At 37.7% G+C, this 10,979-nt stretch overlaps 1 non-coding gene across 1 annotated transcript; it reads left to right on the top strand.

Annotated features, from left to right (window-relative positions):
• The first annotated feature begins 6,918 nt into the window (after window positions 1-6,918).
• LOC119472613 lies at window positions 6,919-7,046 on the top strand. Its single transcript, XR_005201761.1, has one exon. It is a non-coding gene; the product is annotated as a small nucleolar RNA SNORA25 (small nucleolar RNA).
• The last annotated feature ends 3,933 nt before the right edge of the window (window positions 7,047-10,979 follow it).

The raw sequence follows: 10,979 nt of genomic DNA, 5'->3' as shown, positions 1-10,979 counted from the left end.
GGAGGAAAACCACAAACCAGCCTTCCTCTATGTTCCGACCCACCTGAAGTGCAGGCTAGCACTGTGGGTGCTGGACTTACCACCTCTCCAAATCTTACAAGCCTGTCTGAGAACCAGTAAAGCAAAAACAGTGTTACCGTGTACGGAATCACTCTCCAGAAGCCTTGCACTATCATTTCAGGGATGTGTAGTCCATAGAAAACGTTTTGGCCTTAACACGAAAGAAAAGCCACACCTATGAATCAGGGTGTTACATCAGGCATGCTCTGGATGCTCCTTTAAATTTCTATCACATCACTTTGAGAAGCAATGGACAGTAATGGCCTTTTGAAAGAGCAAATTCACATTTTAAATGTCATCAAGTCAGGACATTCCTTATTCCTTTAGCTTTTTAATCCACACCTAAGTAATATGGTATAGCTTTTGGGCAACTGGATCTCTGCTCCCAGACAAGAGCCTATGTGAAACACACGCCTTCTATTATGCAGGTAAGATGTCCTGAGTGAGAACAGTTCAATTAATACATTACTTATTTGAAATCCAAAACTATTAGTTGGATTATTTATTATCTATGTTACTATTATGTACTAATATATGAATTGTGCTTTAAAAACATATTCTACATTTATAATGCAAAATTCTTTGTATTTTAACAACGTAACCTTGACCCTTCAGGGCCAGGCAGGCTCAACATTTTTCTCTAACCATTTTCTTTGTTATTTTTATTTTTGCAGAGAAATAACAGTGACTACCTATGGAATACCCGCTATGCCTTGCTCCATGCTACGTGCTTAGCGTGTTATTCTGTCTATCCTCATATCAGCCTGCTGGAGTAGGTATTGCTAGCTCTAACTGGCTCAAGGTCACAGGGCTAGTAGAAACTATGTGAAGCAAGGCCTTAAACCCAACTTACCTGATTCCAAAGTCTATAATCTTGACCTCTTCTTTGAATCTGCTAAAACTAGTTATTTATTTTGTGTTGCAGAACTCCAAGGCTTTCCTCAATATTTAAACAGAACTAAAATTACTGTACAATACTGGGGTTTGATCCTACCTCCAAATATCTGCTGATAGTATAACCAATTTGGTATGGTCTTCCATATGGGCAAAAATATGATTTGGAAGATTTTTAAATTTTAAGATGTTTTAAAAATAACAAAAATTTCACCTTCGTTTTCATTTTCTTTTCTTTCTTTTTTTTTTTTGAGATGAAGTCTCACACTGTTGCCCAGGCTGGAGTGCAGTGGTGCGACCTTGGCTCACTGCCACCTCTACCGCCCAGGTTCAAGCAGTTCTCGTGCCTCAGCTTCCCCATTAGCTGGAGGTAAAAGCATGCATCAGCACTCCCAGCTAATTTTTGTATTTTTACTAGAGACAGGGTTTTACCATGTTGTCCAGGCTGGTCTCAAACTCCTGGCCTCAAATGATCCACCCGCCTCAGCCTCCCAAAGTGCGGGGGTTACAGTCACCCTTGATTCCTATGTGCTTAGAATCTAAGTTATATGGATGATCTGTCCTGTCAAAAACAGAGAAGAGCCATCTATACTTTAAGTATCACTTAGAATTTCTATCTTCAATTACTGACCATCCAAGTCTTGAAAAAAAAAACCTCCTGAAGAAAATCAAAATTTCCTATGACTTTACTAATAATGATTTCCCCTATTTCTAAGCTCTGTCCTTATAATTAGTCAGAGCATCTAAAAACTTTAGCCTGATTATATTATTTTGTGCCTCACAGAAATACTTTCCCAGATGTACAGTTGACTATTAAGTCTTTAAATATGTTAGAAAATATATTATTTATGCCTGATCATTATTATGTTATTTATTCATCACTTATTAATCAATATCTCTTCTGGACACTACATTTATTATTAAGGATATGAAGACAAAAGGAAAGTAGACATAATTCTTGAGCTCCATGATTTAATAAAGCAACCGGGAATAAAAAGGAATACAATAAAATAATTGTAACAAGAAATTGTGAACTTAAAATGATGTCACAGGAAACAGTTGATCTTTCTTGATAAATTGATACTCTTTCTTCTGTTAAATAATAAAAGCTGTTAAAGTCATCCTGAACTCTTTCTGTTTTACCTCTTTATCTGACACCCACATTTTGTGCTCAGGTGCATCAATTTCTCTTTACTGGGAAATTCTTATACAAGTGTTTATTATTTTAACACATCTTTCTCTTTATTTTTATTTTTTCTTGAGATGAAGTCTCGTTCTGTCAACCCAGGCTAAAGTGCAGTGGCACGATCTAGGCTCATTGCAAACTAAGGCTGATTCTCCTGCCTCAGCCTCACAAGTAGCTGGGATTACAGGTACCTGCTAATTTTTGTATTTTTAGTAGAGACAGGGTCTCTCCATGTTGGCCAGGCTGGTGTCTGACTTCAGGTGATTCACCAGCCTCGATCCCCAAAGTGCTGGGATTACAGGCGTGGGCCACCATGCCTGGTCACATCTTTCTCTTTAACATCTTGACTCTTGTTTTTTTACCCTTATTTCAAGTTTTCGGTGGCTACTTTTTAAACAATTTTTCTCCCTACCTACCTCCCAATACTCATAGACTTGGCTGAAGCCCCTATGTGTTCAGCCAAAGCTACAAAATGATTTTAGAACTAAGGTGGCTTCAGCACAGGAGCAGATAGAGCAGATCTCAGCCTGTCCTTGGCCACCAGTCTCTGCTGTGGGAACTGAGTGGCCATGACCCTGTTCATGCATGGCAGGGTCTCACTGGACTTGAGAGGCCAAGTTCTGGCTGCATCACTGTTATTTTTTAAATACGGGGCCTTTCATCACCATTCTAAAGAGACTTATTCTAGAAACACCTGAAAAAGATAATATTACAAGAATAAAATATTTCCTTGCAGAAATATTCTGCCTTTTGAAATGCACAATATATTTGTACCCAACTCCTCCATAAAACTTCTCCAAAATTGCCCCAATACTCATCAAAAATCCATTTAAAAAGTACTTAGATTTAGTTCCTTAGAGTTCATTCCCCTTCTCCTGGTGGTTTTACTTGTCCCATGGGATCTAAATGCTCAGGTTGTCGCCCTGGGTTTGCCATTACTTCCGCTGTGTGGAAGATACATGTGGAGAGAGTTTCACTTATAAAAGGAAAAACACCCCAGCTGGGTCTGAAATGGAATTTCAGGGGCTTGCTGTTCTCTGATCTTATGAGCTAGATGTCTGTTTTCACTACAGCATTAATTTTGGACTGAGGCAGTAAAGAGAATGCATTTCTGCCACGTTGTTTCTTTTTAAGTCCTAGGGCTTATACGAAGGAGATAGGCAAGAATTAGAGGAAGATTAAGAGCCCTTTTAATGAAAGACTTAGGAGCCTGGTTCGTGAGGGCATAAGAATAGTTGTCTCAGGGGTCCTGCAGTCTGACTATGCGTCAGGCCAGTCAGGAGTGGAAAAGGCTGTGCTTGGATGAGGATGAGTGAGAGCAGCCCCAAGACCATTCCCTCCTGTAGCAGTGACCACGAGGACAGGCCTTCATCAACAGGCCTCTGCGTCCTAGTTACGGAAAGCACAGGGCTTGCCATTAGAGAAACTCTACTGGTGAGTCCAGGTTCCACTCCACTCTACTTCAGTGGAGGGGTTAGTTGCTTAACAACTCCAGACTTTCTGTGCTCCCATATATACACCAAGGAGAAAAATGGCACCTGTGTCATAAGCTCCGTATGAAGACTAACCCAGACGGTGCTTGTTAAGCTTTGATCACAATATCTGGCGCAAAGCAAGTACGTAATTATTATTAACCATGAGAAACAGAAATGCAAAACAGAAAAAGAAGCACAGCAGGAGATTCAGGAAAACTAGACCCTGCACAGCTGTGAGCAGCTTTTGGAGAAAGGGAAACTTCCCGGTGACAGAAAGTGCTGAAGTCCCCTGTCGGGGGTTTAACAAGAAGCCATACTTATGAATACTAATATCAATACTGTTGTTACTTCATGTGTACTCTCACTGAACTTGTGCATATTTGGGTTGCTTAAGGTCAGTATGAAGAGTTACTTTCCTATGTTTAAAGGAATTTAATATGGCTGATTTTAATTGGATCAAATAATCGGTTGAATCCATTTATATATCCTGTAATTAGTATACACTTTTAAGCCTCATCTTGACCACTGAGAGTCTCCTTAGACCTGCTGGTCCATTAACTGACCATTTTCTTATAGTTGCAAATTCCGGATCCTCTGTACAACTATACAACTCTGTCCTGAGGCACTCTAATTTAGGAAATATGTATTTACCAGCCTGGCTGTGAATTGTGACTCAGAAGGTTCTCACCTTTCAACTATCCTGGAGGTTGCGTGACAGTTTTTTTTTTTTTTTTTTTTTTCTTTTAGTATCCTACTGGCTATATCTTTCGGAAAATCAAACAAAATCTAAGAAAACGTTAAACTTTCTTACAGCAACAAGCCTTAGTCTACAGCTCCCAATTTTCTAAAATCTTAAGAGCTTCATATTATCTTTATTTCTGAGGATGATTTTTTTTTTGCACATTGTACCTTCTTCAGGTTTCCAGCTTTCTCCAGGTAAAGAATGGCAAATAGGGATCAGCTTACAAGTCAACTCCAATACCTTGTTAATAGATGCTAACCAAAAGAAAGGTCCTGATCTGAGGTTTTGATCTGAGTTCAGAAGGAATAGAGTATGGGGATATGTGGAGGAGCTAAACTGGGAGCACAGGAGTCCGGGATGAGGGCCCAGAGGCCACATATCTGCTGGGTGCTGCAGGGTGCTGCACTGACCGAAAAGCCCTTACCTCCAGCCACATCCCATAATGTAGTCAGAGCACAGGAAGTAACATCAACCAGCATCAACACAGCTGGCTAGTTTTGTCATTGTTTATATTTCTAGTGAATTTCAATAGAAAGACTGCCATCTCATTGGCTTTTAGGCTCCTCCCAGAAAGGTGTTTTTGAGGCATTTTCTATAGTATAGCCAAATTTGAGTCTCTTTTACACTTTCTGAGGTTAACCCACAGTGGTAAGTAACATAATGACCAACTGCATTAAGTAGCAGCCATGCCCATGATACTTTGTATCAAACATGATGAAATTCTTCTTAAACTCATAAAAACAACTGTACAATAAGAGGTTGTCATGATATATGAATATTGAGACAAATTGTGTGATACAAAAAAAAAAAAAAAACCCTCTTCTTCTCTATCCTTGAAATTTTCCACACCCTGACCATAGTTTCAAGGTCTTTGTGATTCTTCATGATTGTCACTTGATGGGAAAATTACCTTTTTAAAAATAAATCTTGTCCATGGTATGGCTTTAATCTCTAACTTAATGCAAAATTATGTTACTTGAAGGCACGAGACTCTCTCCACATCGCCAGTCAAGAGAATTCCCTAATTCTTAGAGTTTTCAAGAAGTACACTGCTATTTCCAAATGTCAGGGCCTCTTGTTAAGCAAGAATATTGAACACACAGTCTATCTCCACTGCCTTTTAAATCACAGTTTAATATAAAAGACACAGGAAAGATAACCCAGGAAGACAAGGAGAATAGGAACAGAGACAGAACATACAAGAGATAAAAACAAAATCTAGAAACTGGAAGATAGATTATGAGCAGTAACTGACTTCCAATCTCAGAGGAAACTACAATCAAATTCTAAAATGGAGAAGGCTTACGAGAAGCAAATTGATGTTCACCTTGAAGCCCTCTGAAATGCTCTGGAAATGGCAGAAATAAGTTCTTCTAAACAGGGAGTGAGAGTGGCTGAAAACAGGGTAAGTTGAAGGACTTGTTAAATTTTTAAAGGGAAAATTGAGCTTCACTGTTGCAATTATCCCTTTCCCAATACAGCTAAAGCCTGGACGAACATTCCCTCTGGAGAATTTAACCTGAGAGGATCTTAGGTTGCTCACAAGATATACAGCTGAGGGCAAAGATGAGGGGCTATGTTACAAACAGGGAAGTTATGTGAACTTTGACATATGGAACCTTGAGACATTCAGCAGTCTTCATCACTCAGCTTCCAGAAAATGAGCAACTGGATTTTTATGTCTCTAAAGCAGTGAACTAAGAAAACTGATCTGCTCATGGGAAAGGACCTACAGAAACACACAAACAAAGGACTGAAACTAAACAGCTGGGCCACCACCAATCGCCCTATATAGAAGTTCAGTGGTTAACAAGGCATACCCATAAATATAATATTTTTATGTCTGTTTTCAATGTGATCACTAGAAAAGTCTAATATAAAAGAACAAACTGATTTGAAACAAAGAAAAAGGAGAACACCAAGACAGCAAATAAAGCAGAAAAGAATCTTTTTAGAACTACAATATTCTCAGAGATGTAAGAAAAGAAATGGCATCTAGGAAGGGATGCTATTTAAAAAGGATTATTCAGACAATAGAAAGTTCTTGGAAGATAAAAATAGAATGCAAAAATTTAAACAACAAAATTCAATAGAAGAGTTGAAAGCCACGATTTAATAAATATTTCAGAGAGAAGAAAAACTCACAGAGATACAAAATACAAGGAAAAAAGGAAAGCAAAATACAAGGTATAAAGGATCAGGACTTCCAGCAGTATACTAATTAAAAGCACCAGAAAGACAGAAGAGTGAAAACAGAAGGGAGGGAATGATTAAATCAAAATCTCAAGAAAATCCTTCTGAGTGGAATAACAGAAATTTCCAAGTGTTCAGACTAATAAAATAAAAGTTCCTATCTTCCTGAAAGAGCATGTCTTCATGGAATTTCACAATATTAAGGCAAAGGAAAAGCAAAACGCTCCCAGAACGAAAAATAATGGGTAACCTATAAAGAGTCATGAATAAAAATGACTTTAGGACGTATCCCAAAAACAACAGTAGAAATTAGACCATAGTGATAGGAGGCCTTCAAAATTATGAGAAAAAAATTATCTCTAACATACAGATCACTTCAAAGAGGGCTTGTGGAGCTGCAAAACCAAGAGCTCTTAATGTATGACCAAAGATTGAAATTCCCTGTAGGATGCCATAGTCACTCAGTAGTGCTATATCTTCCTAAGCAGATATAAGCCTTTGCCACTAATAATCATGGCATACTAATCCATGATTGGTAATGTGGGAAATGAATGCCTCAAAGTTAAAAACCATTATTTCCAACATGGAATGGTATAGCTGGGAAAACTACAATCAATAGTGTACATAGGTAAAGTTCAAATATCTTCAAACAATACTTCAAAAAGTTTACCTTTTAGGCACCCTGCCTCATGGAGTTACTGGAGGATGTACTTAATGGAAATAAGGGAGGATACCAAGAAAGTGAAAAATTGAGTTTTAGAACACAAGAAGTCTAACACAGTAGAAAGAAGGGTAATCTAGTGATGATGACTTGTAGTAAGCCAAAGAAACAGCCACTAGCAATTGGTACAAATGTACAGAAGGATCCAGGAGTTATATCTCTAAGAAAAAATAAAACAAATGCGCACACACACACACGCGCGCGCGCGCGCACACACACACACACACACACACACACACACACGTGAAGGCTGCATTACCTGTTACATTGAATCTACTGAGGGGAGAGTTACATCTCTGGCAATGATAAACAATCCCTAGGGCATAAAGAACAGAAGAAAAATTAAAGAGAGGCAATTATCAACTGTAGGGAATTCAAAAGCTTTACCAAAAAAAGGAAATGTAGTCATGGATGTCATGTGGCTGAGGAGTGACTAATAAAATAATTTTGTAGAATTTTTTTTTTTTTTTTTTTTTTTTTTGGGACGGAGTTTCGCTCTTGTTACCCAGGCTGGAGTGCAATGGCACGATCTCGGATCACCGCAACCTCCGCCTCCTGGGTTCAGGCAATTTTCCTGCCTCAGCCTCCTGAGTAGCTGGGATTACAGGCATGCGCCACCATGCCCAGCTAATTTTTTGTATTTTTAGTAGAGACGGGGTTTCACCCTGTTGACCAGGATGGTCTCGATCTCTTGACCTCGTGATCCACCCGCCTCGGCCATTTTGTAGAATTTTTAACATAGCTATATTGGGAAGATAAGAGAATGCAATCACCTACGGGAGGGGAAGAGAGTATACTTTTAAAAGCTAAATCCTTTCTAACCACATGCAGGACCAGGGTTACTGATATTTCTTTATATTACATTCTATAGTGCATTTGTCTTTAAAATTATGTACATATATTCATTGGACAGAAATAAAACATATCTTTCAAATTGCTGTACAAGTTATCACCCAAATAATTATCTTTTACCATAACTAACCCTAGCAGTGAGCATTTTTTACATTTGTAGTTAAAATTTTCCTCCAATTTTATTTAAAAGTTCTGCCTGAGACCAATTGCCCATTGTTGAAATTAATTTGAAAACTGAGATAATTATCAAAGGGAAAAGACTGCTTTTTTTCCCCTGAAGCATAATTAAGTGCTCTGATTCTTTTATCCACTTTGCCTTTGCAAAATTCATCATAGAAAAAGTAACACCATAATATCGAGAAAAAAAAAACTTCTCTTGGGAAATCTTGACTATCGCAGAGTTGAGTTTCAAATTCTCTGGATAGTTGCCTAAGTATTCCTCCCTAAGAGAAAGACCTGTCCCTTGACAAAGAACTTGTCACTAGAGTGATGAATAAAAGCCCTCTCTTCATTAAATCCATTCTTGTTTAGGAACTGAGAAGGTCAAGTAAACAAGACAGCAAGGAAAATAGAACAGACTCCTCTAAAATCATCAAGCAAGGTGGATCTTTTTAAGGATTTGTCCTCTAACTTATTCAATCATTCTTGGATAAGTGTTTGCCTCAAAGAAGAAGCCAGCTACTAAGTGGGAAAGGAAGGCTGAAAAGTGACTGCAGAATTATTTTTGGATAGGACATTATAACCTATACAGGTAATCCATCTTATTCTTTACATTGACCTTGATTTTTTGCTTAGCTCAAGAAATTTTTCAATAAAAGAGTTCATACAATGTAAATCTTTGTAGAAATGAAAACAAATAAATGTTTGAACTTAATTTGAATATAAATGTGTTTTACTGTTTTCAAAATGCTAACCTGAGTCTGAAAATTATATTCTTTCTTTTTGATCTATAATGGCCAAATAATGGTTTTCATCATTTTTAGATCAATTCTCAGAGGTCTCATTTCAAAGAGAAGTGCCCAATTTCTCAATTTTTTTTTTCATTTTCGAAAATCTCTCTAGTCACAAAAGAGTATTTAATACAAATTTCTGGTGGAGAGATGTTATGTTGGTCCTCTCCCAAATTCTCTTAATATTTTTATTTTTTCATACATCTGAAGAACTCATTAATGTAACACCCTATGGGCAATACTGAAGGCATCAAAATAATACTTAAAGAGTCCCAGAATTTACTGTTTGTTCTCTGTTGGTTAAAAGGCAATGCTAGTGATGTGCGCATGCACAATTTAGAAGACCAGTGCAAAGGGTTTCTCCCCACACTTTGTCCACATAAAACCAGAGCTTTGATTTATAGCTGCAAACACTATTTGCCAAACCCACGTCTGAGAGTTGGCCACATAGATTCAACTCAGCCTGAAGCCTTTGTTCAAAGGGAGCTCCTTCATCTTCACAGACGCCTTATCTGTTTGCTGCTGCTGTTTCTCAGCAGTTCACAACTGTGCCAGATTGTTTAAAATTGAGCCTCAGAGCTCCCTTAAACTGTTTATTATTTCTTTCCTGATTGAGGTAGCCCCATTTGCTCACACCATCCAGAAGCTGGTGAAGTGTTCTGCTGTCACTCATCCTGTATCACCTCCAGAGTGCCCAGTCAGGGCAACTGGCCATGTGCCACAACTGGGGCTTTCATTCCTAGTGATGTTGTGAAGCTGCATTGGCAAAATTACACAAGAGACCAGGTCAGCAGGCTTCTTCCAGTCTTTCAAGTAGTTATTTGATTGTATCACTCCCTTAACCCACAGCCAATTCTGGAGTTCAGTACCATGTTGACACCTCATTGTCATTCTTGGTATGGGGTTTATGTTTTCCTTTTCTGGAAATCAAGGGACTGTTGGATTTTGTGTTTCAAGAGCCGACTACTTTCAGTTTTAGGTTTCCATTAAAAATCCTTACATTGTAGGTCTTATGTGACCAACACTGGTACATAATATTGGTCTTTTAAGGTTTATTGTAGATCCATTTGTAACTTAAGATGTGAAATAGTCCATGATCGCACCACAGGTGTGACAGGCTTATATGAATTACTCAGGATGGCAGGAAATTTTCATTTGTTCATGTTCATGGGTACTCCCGTGAAACTCAAGAGTTGTTCTCCTCCAGAATCTCATTCTGGCCCATGGGTGGTTTCACCATTCTAGATCTTTTCCATTGAACAATCCCATCTAATGTGTGTGTGTGTGTGTGTGTGTGTGTGTGTGTGTGTGTGTGTTCCCATTTAACTTTTCCTGAAAATAAGCAATTTCTAAGGTAAAAATTGTTATCTTAATTACATAAGAGTCTAAATATTTGACTACCAGTGATAATAAGACACTTTATCACAACTTAATAATGAGTGTATTCAACTAAAACTCACATCCACCATAACCTAAAAATTGCAAACTCTTCATACATCCATCTTTTGAAAAGATCTACGTCATAATCAATGTACAATAATTTCAAAAAATATAGGTGAGCATCTCAAAGCTATAGCATTTTTAAAACATTAGAGACCAACCTTGTACTTATACTGACTTATCTTGCCAGAAAGTATTATAAATCAAAATAAGACAAATAAAATTATTTTTATAACAGCTTGCTTAAGATAGATACTGTAAAATAGACTCATTTAGGGTACATTTTACGGTATCTAAATTATAATAGTATTTAGATACCATAAAATGTATCTAAATGTACCCTATGTGAATCCATTTTATGGAATCTAAAATATCTCAATCAAGCTGTCATAAAAATGTACTCATTTAGAGTTCATGTGTAAAATTCAATGGTTTTTGATACATTCACAGAACAACTGTACCGTGA

This window comes from Cebus imitator, unplaced genomic scaffold, assembly GCF_001604975.1.
Source record: "Cebus imitator isolate Cc_AM_T3 unplaced genomic scaffold, Cebus_imitator-1.0 Scaffold108, whole genome shotgun sequence".
Classification (NCBI taxonomy): Eukaryota; Metazoa; Chordata; class Mammalia; order Primates; family Cebidae; genus Cebus; species Cebus imitator.
The sequence above is the reverse complement of the archived record's forward strand: the minus strand, read 5'-3'. Positions and strand labels throughout refer to the sequence as shown.